Source organism: Coregonus clupeaformis, chromosome 21 (genome assembly GCF_020615455.1).
Source record: "Coregonus clupeaformis isolate EN_2021a chromosome 21, ASM2061545v1, whole genome shotgun sequence".
In the NCBI taxonomy this organism is placed as follows: domain Eukaryota; kingdom Metazoa; phylum Chordata; class Actinopteri; order Salmoniformes; family Salmonidae; genus Coregonus; species Coregonus clupeaformis.
Window position 1 is genome coordinate 50,650,009 of NC_059212.1, and position 10,296 is coordinate 50,660,304.

Sequence of the window (10,296 nt, forward strand, 5' to 3'; positions counted from 1 at the left end):
GCGATGGAAAAACTAAAAATATAAACGGTAATTAAAAAAAAAACAAAAAAAAAAAAACATAAAGTTGTCAGCTAGCAAAATAAAGTAAAGTTGGCAGCAAAAACGCACAGCAGTACACCTGCTCAGTTGATGAGCAGGTGTACAAAAAAAGGCTTTACAACATATATGGGCAAGTCCATTTAGGACAGCACATTTCCACCATAGTTCACATTAGGAAAAAATGACAGCATGAATGCTCACTAAACAAACATATACTACATATACCTTTTTATACACATTTTTTTTCAGTAATTTTTAAGAGTGAAAGGGAAGTAAGCAATCGCTCATCATAGGATCATACATATTTCAGTTACAATATTAGTTACAATATTAGTGTTAGTTAGATCATCATGTCAAAGCTGGACCTGCAAAGTCTGAACGACACAAGTGTGCAATGATTGGAGTGATTTTGTTTCTTTTTTTCTTGCTTTGCTTGTTTTCAAAAGGAAAAATCATAGTTGGTAAAAAATAAAATAAACTTTCGTTGAAAGGTATCACACTGTATAATTTACAAATATCTAAAGAGGTTTAGTGGATGCCATAAAACATCTGTGGAGCTTGAAGATTTGTAGTACATAGATGTTTGGCAGAGATAATTCAAAAGAATAAAATCATAAACTCTATCTATCTATCGGAGAGAGAAGGAAAAGAGAGAGAGAGAGAGAGAGAGAGAGAGAGAGAGAAGTGTTTCCTTAGAGCAGTACATGCAGCAATCACTTAATGGAGTGATGTCATAATGGGCCACAAAACTTTGGGGATGTGGATGGAAAGTTACAGGCAGGAGAGGGGAACCAACAGAAGCAGGTCTTGAGACATGAGTTTGCCCCCTTTTTGAAAACCTCTTGAGAGAGGATTGGTGGGATATATATACATACATACAAACATACATACACTCTAGTAGTGTGTGGAACTACTGGTACTGTGAGGAAAAAAAGATAGATGATGTAAAATGAAAAAATAAAACAAGCTTCAGCTTCTTAAGACACGGTGGGTTCATCTAAGTAGACACATGTAACTTCATGTGGACACCAGACTGTCTTTGTCTACACATCTAACTTCATATGGACCCCCAGACCGTCTCTGTTTACACATGTAACTTCATATGGACACCAGACTCTTTGTCTACACATGTAACTTCATATGGGCACCAGACTGTCTCTGTCTACACATGTAACTTCATATGGACACCAGACTGTCTTTGTTTACACATTTAACTTCATATGGGCACCAGACTGTCTCTGTCTACACATGTAACTTCATATGGACACCAGACTGTCTTTGTTTACACATTTAACTTCATATGGGCACCAGACTGTCTCTGTCTACACATGTAACTTCATATGGACACCAGACTGTCTCTGTCTACACATGTAACTTCATATGGACACCAGACTCTTTGTCTACACACGTAACTTCATGTGGACACCAGACTAACTCCATTCATTTTACCGGTGGTATTGAGAACAGATAAACCCACCGTGTCTTAAGAAGCTCAAGCTTGTTGTTTTATTGTTCATTATATCTCTTTTTCCTCACAGCGGCACTCATACGCTACTTGCGTATATATCATATAGATACACTACAGCAACAGGATTCGGCGGTTGTGCTGTCTGGCAAAACGGTCCACAAATACATCAAGATCCAGAGCCTTGGCCCTTCTGGACTCTATGCTCAAGACACCAAGATCACTGAGTCTCTCATCACTAGTGGTGGACCGCAGGAAGGTTTTTTATCAGTTTCAGTGTGGAGAAACTGCGTTCGCAAGAGGCTGAGCTTACAGGAAGGGTTACAGCAATCTTGCACAGTCTAAAGAGCTCAAAGAAAACTTCCCTGTATGGCTCAATAAAACAAACCAGCTCAACTGTACTGCATGGCTTTTTGACTTCACCACTCTCTATTTTTCTGTCCAAAACTCTCTTAAATTGATGGAGCTCATGCCCTAAATCATCAATGTCTGCATTATACAAACGGCCAAATGAAAAAAACATTGCTCTCCTTTAAAAAGGTATCACTCTGGGGACTGAGAGACTGTATGCTTCTCATGAGCTCACAGTTTGTATTGGAGAAACGTCTGTTCAACTCATTGAGCATGCTGTCAATTACAGGATAGAAAAATGATGTGAGAAACATATCTTTGTCACGTTCTACCTCCCTCTGACCAACAGTGCTTAGCGTGCAGTAGCCACTGAGTCTAGAGCTCAGCATTTTCTGACGTTTCGCCACTGACCTTGTTGCAGAATCACACTGCTCACAAATATTCAATGCTTCATCCCACAACTCATCAAAGAAAGACTCCTGCCTGTGGTCTTTCAATGTCAGGACTAAAGCATTTACTAAGTCAACAGCACTTGACAGATCAACAGTTTGTGACTGTAACATGTCAGACAATAGCTTTGTCTCCCCAAACAACTTACGCAGAGTAACAAGATGCACAACAAATTCTAGGGCAATTTGAGCAAGAAGACCTCGGGCCTCAACAGTTCTTTCACCATGACGTTCTTGAGCAATCTCTTGCAGTAGTCGTTTAAGGGCAGGTAGAGTGTCCATGATATTACGTAGGGCTAGAAATCGGCATGACCAACGTGTGTCGCTTAAACGTTGCAGCTCTCTGGTTCTGCCATACATTTCTCTTTGGAGAGACAGCCATTTTGGGTGCACATATGAGGAAGAAGTAAACATATAAAGACTCTGTAACAAAGAAAAAAACTCCTCCGTTTCTGGGACACTTTTGACTACATCAACTAACACTAAATTCAGACAATGAGCACTACAATGGACGTAGAAGGCAAATTTAGCCTGTTCTTTGATCCTTGCCTGAACCCCTGAATGCTTACCGCTCATAACTGTTAGGCCTACTGCTGATAGGTAGCTCTCTCTGCTCTCTCCCTCCCCTCTGTCTGTCCTTGATTGCAGGAGTGAAGTCTGGTGTGCGGGAGTCAGGGTTCCAGCTGCAGCTCATTCACCATATCACCTCAGCCTTTAAGACCCGGTCAAACTTACCACTCATCGTCAGATCATAGTCAAGACGACCATGTTAGTCTCGCTGCCGACTCAACCTGGTTATTTTTGCTCTTTGAGTTTTTGGTCTGTTCTATTTACTTTTTCTCCTGTGCCACAGATATTTGGAACCTGACTCCTGCCTCCGCTTCACTCCTGCCACCACCATCCTGCTCTCCATTACCGGACCTCTCTTTTGGACTCACCACGGACACTAGGACATTACGGTACCACACCTGCCCTGATCTGGATCTGTTACCCTCCCTGTACCTGGACTTGCTCTTCCCATATATTTGGAAACCTGGACTTTGAACATTGTAAATAAACCTGTTAAAACTTCTCTGGCTTGGTGTACTTGTCTGCATTTGGGTTCTTATCCAGTTAAATCATAACAGTATGATCTGACCAACATGAACCCAGCAGACAGTAGCTCGGATACCACCCCAGAGTGCACTCAAATTTGGACTGCCATAGCCAATCAGGGCATTTTACTTGGCCAACATGATACCCTGTTTAAAACGATTGCTGAGGACAGTCAGGTGCTGCTTAATCAGGTTCAATTACTCTCCAATCAAGTATCTGCCCTTACTACCCCTTCAGCCCAGATCAGAGAGCCTTTTGTTCCTGCTCCAGAGCGCTATGACGGGAACATGGGAACCTGTGGCGATTTTTTTGACTCAATGCTCGTTAGTGTTTGAACAACAGCCCCTCACCTACGCCTCAGAAAGAGCCCGTATTGCCTACCTTATCAACTCTACTAGCGGTTCCGCTCGTGCCTGGGGATCCGCGGTCTGGGAGAGTCAGTCGGACATTTGCAACGCTTACGTTGCCTTCACCACGGAGATGAGGAAGGTTTTTGACCACCCCGTTGCGAGGCAAGGAGGCTGCGAAACGGCTGTTTTCTCTTCGGCAGGGGGCTCGTAGTGTGGCGGAGATGGCAGTGGAGTTTCGGACTTTAGCAGCAGTGAGTGGTTGGAATGACGAGGCATTACAAGGAGTGTTCATCAATGCTTTGTCTGAGACCTTAAAAGATGAATTGGTGTCATATGATGAATCGCCTACGCTGGATAATCTTATTTCACTCACTATCAGGTTGGATAATCGGATTCGGGAGCGCCGCCGGGAGAGGAGTGTTAGTTCCAAGCAACCTGTCTGTCATCAACAAACTCCTTCCTGCATCGTCCCCTACGGAGAGAGCCGTGTCTTCCCGAGTCGATACGAGGAGCACTGAACCCGAAGCCATGGAGGTGGGTCGTGGCACGGTTGTCCTCAGAGGAGCGTGCACGTCGTATTCAGGCTCTGGTCTGCCTGTATTGTGGAGAAGCTGGTCATTTCGTTTCCTTCCTGCCCAGTTCGTCCGGGAAAAGGGCGGCTCATCATTAATGGGAGAAGTTTTGGTGAGCCGAGCAGCGGATTCTTCCTCTTCTCCCCGCATTCTGCTCCAGGCATCCCTCCAGTGGCAGTCCCAGAATTTCTCTGTTAGTGCGCTGATTGACTCTGGTGCCCGGCCGAAGCTTTTGGATAGAGAGTGGGCTCAACAAATGGATTTGGAGACTGTTCCTATGGACTGTCCGCTGCAGGCTAAGGGTCTAAATGGACAATTGTTGACCCGCATTACCCATCAGACTGTTCCTGTTTGTCTTAGAGTGTCGGGAAATCATCAGGAGAACATTCAATTCCATATTATCGACTGCCCACAGACTCCCCTGGTCCTTGGTATCCCCTGGCTCATAAAACACAATCCACACATTGATTGGGTGACAGGTAGCATTGTTTCATGGAGCACATTTTGTCATGTGAATTGTTTGTGTTCTGCTCAGACTCCTGCCAGTACTGTGCCTCAACCTCCACTGGAGTCCATGGATCTTTCTGCTGTTCCTGACGTGTATCATGACCTGGCATCCGTTTTCTGCAAACACAGAGCTACTTCTCTTCCTCCTCACCGGCCTTACGACTGCGCCATTGACCTCCAGCCAGGAGCCCCGCTCCCCAGCAGTCGCCTGTACAATCTCTCCCGGCCGGAGACGGAGGCTATGGAGAACTACATTCGGGACTCCTTGGCGGCAGGCATTATGCGTCCTTCCTCGTCACCTGTAGGAGCGGATTTTTTTTTGTTGCTAAGAAGGATAAGACCCTCAGACCCTGTATTGATTACCGTGGACTTAACAACATCACCATTAAGAACAAGTATTCTCTGCCTTTGATTAATTCTGCTTTTCCCCTCCTTCATGGTGCTACCATCTTTACGAAACTGGATCTACGAAATGCGTATCACCTGGTGCGCATTCGTAAGGGTGATGAATGGAAGACTGCCTTCAACACACCCTTGGGACATTTTGAGTATCGGGTTATGCCTTTTGGGTTGTCTAATGCCCCTGCTGTTTTTCAGGCACTAGTCAATGATGTCCTTCGGGACATGTTGAATCGGTTTGTTTTTGTCTATCTGGATGATATCTTGATTTTCTCAGAGTCCTCCCAGGAACATGAACTGCATGTGCGCCAGGTGTTGCAAAGGTTGTTGGAGAACAAACTGTTTGTGAAGATGGAGAAATGTGAATTTCATGTGTCTGAGACCTCTTTTTTGGGTTACATCATAGCTCAGGGGGAGCTGCGGATGGACCCAGCTAAGATCTCTGCTGTCACGGACTGGCCAGCTCCCTCTACCCGCAAACAACTTCAACGATTCCTGGGGTTTGCGAACTTCTATAGGAGGTTCATCAGGACTACAGCTGCATTGCGGCGCCACTCACCGCTCTCACCTCCATCTCACGACCATTCGCTTGGAAGAAGGGGCCGAATCAGCGTTCGAAGAACTGAAACATCGCCGCCTCGGCTCCCATTCTGATGCAGCCGGACCCCGACCGCCAGTTTGTCGTGGAGGTGGATGCATCCGACACTGGGGTAGGTGCAGTGTTGTCACAACGTTCTCCTGAAGATAACAAACTGCATCCCTGTGCTTTTCTCTCAAGGAAACTTTCTCAGGCAGAGAGGAATTATGATGTTGGAAATGTGGAACTGCTCGCCGTTAAGCTGGCTCTCGAGGAGTGGCGACATTGGTTGGAGGGGGCGGAACAACCCTTCATCGTTTGGACGGATCATAAGAATCTGGCTTACCTCCAGTCAGCGAAGCAGCTCAACCCCCGTCCAAGCCAGGTGGGCACTATTTTTTTGGGAGATTCAATTTTTTCTCTGTCTTACCGTCCTGGGTCACGCAACGTCAAGCCTGACGCCCTGTCTCGTGTTCATTCGGCTGTTGATACTGGTAGTAACCCTGAACCCATTTTGCCTCCTACCTGCAGTATTGCAGTCATCACATGTGACATCGAGGGGATTGTTAGACAGGCTCAACATCATCAAGCTGACCCTGGGAGGGGTCCTCCTAACCGGATGTTTGTCCCTGAGTCTGCTCGCTCCCAGGTACTTCAGTGGGCTCACTCGTCTCCCCTTACCTGTCACCCTGGAGTTTCGCGGACCCTTGACTTTGTGCGACGGAAGTTCTGGTGGGCCACGATGGAGGCGGACACTCGAGCCTTCATTGCTGCTTGTGCGGTATGTGCCCGAAGTAAAAACTCCACCCAGGCCAGCGCTGGTCATCTACGACCTCTACCTATACCCAGCCGGCCCTGGTCGCATATCGCTATGGATTTTGTCACTGGACTTCCCCCCTCATCTGGTAAGACTGTCATTCTTACGGTGATTGATCGTTTTCTAAGTTCGCTCATTTTTTGGCCCTACCTAAACTGCCCACTGCCAGAGAGACGGCTGATATTTTGGTTGAACATGTGTTCCGCTCTCATGGTCTACCCACGGATATTGTCTCTGACAGGGGTCCCCAGTTTGTCTCCCAGGTGTGGAAAGCTTTCTGTAAAGCTTTGGGCATTACAGCCAGCCTGTCCTCTGGATATCACCCCCAGACCAACGGGCAAGCCGAGAGAGCGAACCAGGAGATGGAGACCGCTCTTCGCTGTGTCACTGGGTCTAACCCTGGGTCATGGAGCTCCATGCTCCCCTGGGTGGAATATGCTCATAACACCTTGACTAACGCTTCCTCTGGTTTGTCTCCTTTTCTGTGTGCTCTGGGTTATCAACCTCCCTGTTCCCTTCCCAAGAGAGGGAACTTGCGGTACCCTCGGTGCAGTCCCACATGCGCCGCTGCTTCAAGGTCTGGAGGAAGGCCAGGGTAGCTCTGTCCCGAGCTTCAGGCGTACATGCAGAGGCAAGCCAACCGTCACCGGTCCCAGGCTCCCGGTTACTCTCCTGGTCAAGAGGTATGGCTGAAGTCACGGGACCTTCCATTGAAGGTGGAGTCTAAGAAGATGGCGCCTCGTTTTATAGGACCGTTCAAGATACTGTCTATTGTTAACCCCTGCGCGGTTAAGCTACAGCTTCCTGCCTCCCTACGGGTTCATTCCACCTTTCATGTTTCCCAGATTAAGCCTGTGTCGGTTAGCCCTTTGTGCCCGCCCTCTCGTCCTCCGCCCAAGATCGTGGGTGGGGGTCCGGTCTACACTGTCCGGCGACTTCTGGATGTTCGCCGCCGAGGTCGTGGTTTCCAGTACCTGGTGGATTGGGAGGGTTATGGTCCCGAGGAACGTTCCTGGGTGCCCAGGAGCTTCATTGTGGATCCTGATCTGGTCCGAGAGTTTCATAGGTTACATCCCGATAAACCCCGTCGGCCGCCAGGTGGCGTCCGTAGAGGGGGGGTACTGTTAGGCCTACTGCTGATAGGTAGCTCTCTCTGCTCTCTCCCTCCCCTCTGTCTGTCCTTGATTGCAGGAGTGAAGTCTGGTGTGCGGGAGTCAGGGTTCCAGCTGCAGCTCATTCACCATATCACCTCAGCCTTTAAGACCCGGTCAAACTTACCACTCATCGTCAGATCATAGTCAAGACGACCATGTTAGTCTCGCTGCCGACTCAACCTGGTTATTTTTGCTCTTTGAGTTTTTGGTCTGTTCTATTTACTTTTTCTCCTGTGCCACAGATATTTGGAACCTGACTCCTGCCTCCGCTTCACTCCTGCCACCACCATCCTGCTCTCCATTACCGGACCTCTCTTTTGGACTCACCACGGACACTAGGACATTACGGTACCACACCTGCCCTGATCTGGATCTGTTACCCTCCCTGTACCTGGACTTGCTCTTCCCATATATTTGGAAACCTGGACTTTGAACATTGTAAATAAACCTGTTAAAACTTCTCTGGCTTGGTGTACTTGTCTGCATTTGGGTTCTTATCCAGTTAAATCATAACAATAACGGCAGCGCCATCGTACGCTTGGCCTACGAGGTTATTTTTGTAGTCCAGGCCATAACGTTCCAGTAAGTGTACTATTTTTCCAGTAAGCCCTGCTGCATCTAACCTCTGCAGATTCAAAATGGAGAAAACTCTCCTTAATGGCCCCATTGTAATAGTACCTGAGTGTGAAGGACATCTGTTCTTTTTTTGAAATATCCTTTGTTTCATCTGCCATGACGCTAAAAACCTCACTTTTCTTCACTTCTTCTATGATTTCAGACCGAACCATTTCTGCCAAACAACCCAAAACCTCATTCTGGATGATCTTGCTTGTGTACTTTGCATTGTGAATGGAAGTTAATCTTCTCTTAACAAGTTGGTCGTGGTTAGCAACTGTGTTAAGAATTTCCCTAAAGTTTCCTTTGTTAGTGGACCCTTCAGATTCATCATGTCCTCTTTGTGCTATGTTTTGTGTAGCTGTAAGCAACAGCACTTCCCCAACTGTTTTAATGTATGCCTGATTTTCTTGTACTTGTTTAGTGTGTTCTTTGTCAAGGAGATCTGTTAGTGTTGCGTCAGTTCTAACAGCTCTTTGATAATCCCTCCATGCGATCATTGCACACTTGTGTCGTTCAGACTTTGCATGTAGTGAAAACCCTGCATTTCTCATAGTTGCCTTTTTCCAGTTTGTAAAACCAGGTGTTGAAACAAAAACGGTGTCTGGGGCATTTGGTGTGCTAAAATGTCTACATGCATAGCAACATGTAGAGTCCGTCATTACAGAATACTCAAGCCATGGATGAGTAGTGTACCAGTTTGGTCTGAAGCTTCGTCTTCTGTCCCCCATCAGTGTGGTTGGGAATATCTTCAAGTTCGGCTGTACTGGTACGTCATACTTAGACTTGCTGATATCTGAAGAAGATGGACAGTAAACATAGGGCACAACTACAACATTTATTTACTGTATATCTGCATGTATTTCAAAATGTAGGCAAAGTATTTACTTAAAAAAAAAAACAGAGCCATATTGACACAAAAAGAATTAACAGCAGAAAGCAGCATTTTAAGGACACCCAGCAGGCCTACCATTACATTGTAATTGCATTGCTTTGCAAATAGTAAGAACCTTCCTCATCACAAACCTGATGGTGCAGTACTTGATCCACATGGATCCACTTGCTGTCCCTCTGGCTGTTCATCTCTCTGTCCCTGTATGCTTTCTTCTTCATGCTTCTCACCCTCTTCTTCATTCTCCTCGCCCTCTTCTTCATTCTCCTCACCCTCTTCTTCATCCTCCTCACCCTCTTCTTCATCCTCCTCACCCTCTGGAATTTCCCTCTCTTTGTCAGACCCCTCACTTTCATCACATGCTGGCTCTCCCTCTTCCTCAACTTTCTCAAAACCTCGATTTGTTTCTCTCACTTTTTTTGTTTGCTGGGGCAAAAAATGACTTTATGTCCCTTCCTCGTTTCATGATAACTATTAGAAGAAGAAAAAACGTAGGGGCATGCATTACATTTTGTTACCTAACCATCCCTCCCTACTTAACACTGGCAGATAACCTGTTGATTACTTTACTAAAAATGTATTTGTTATCGCGATGCAACAGCCAAGACGGATGAAGTTACGTGGTTAACATCACAACATTGTGTAGACCTAGCAAGGATAGCCTACTAACATTTGGATATTTGCTTCTGCTTCGATGAGTTTGCTTAGATATGATTACATTTCTAAACAAATCGAGACCAGACATTTAAAAACTTGATTTGATTTATGTGTGAGGAACAAAAGGAACATGTAGGCTATGTGCAAGAACAACAAGTCACTTATGATATTAAATCGTTTTTCTTACCTTCGACTCCTGCAAATCGTAGCTCCTCTCGCAAATAGTAGTTGCTGAGCTCTCATTCACCGAAGCAGCACCACACGTGGCAGGCAGGCAGATGGCAGGATACAGTTTTTGGGTGCGCCACTCTAATTTACCCGTGTAGAACGTTGCCGTGTAGAGCGTTGCATTAGTTC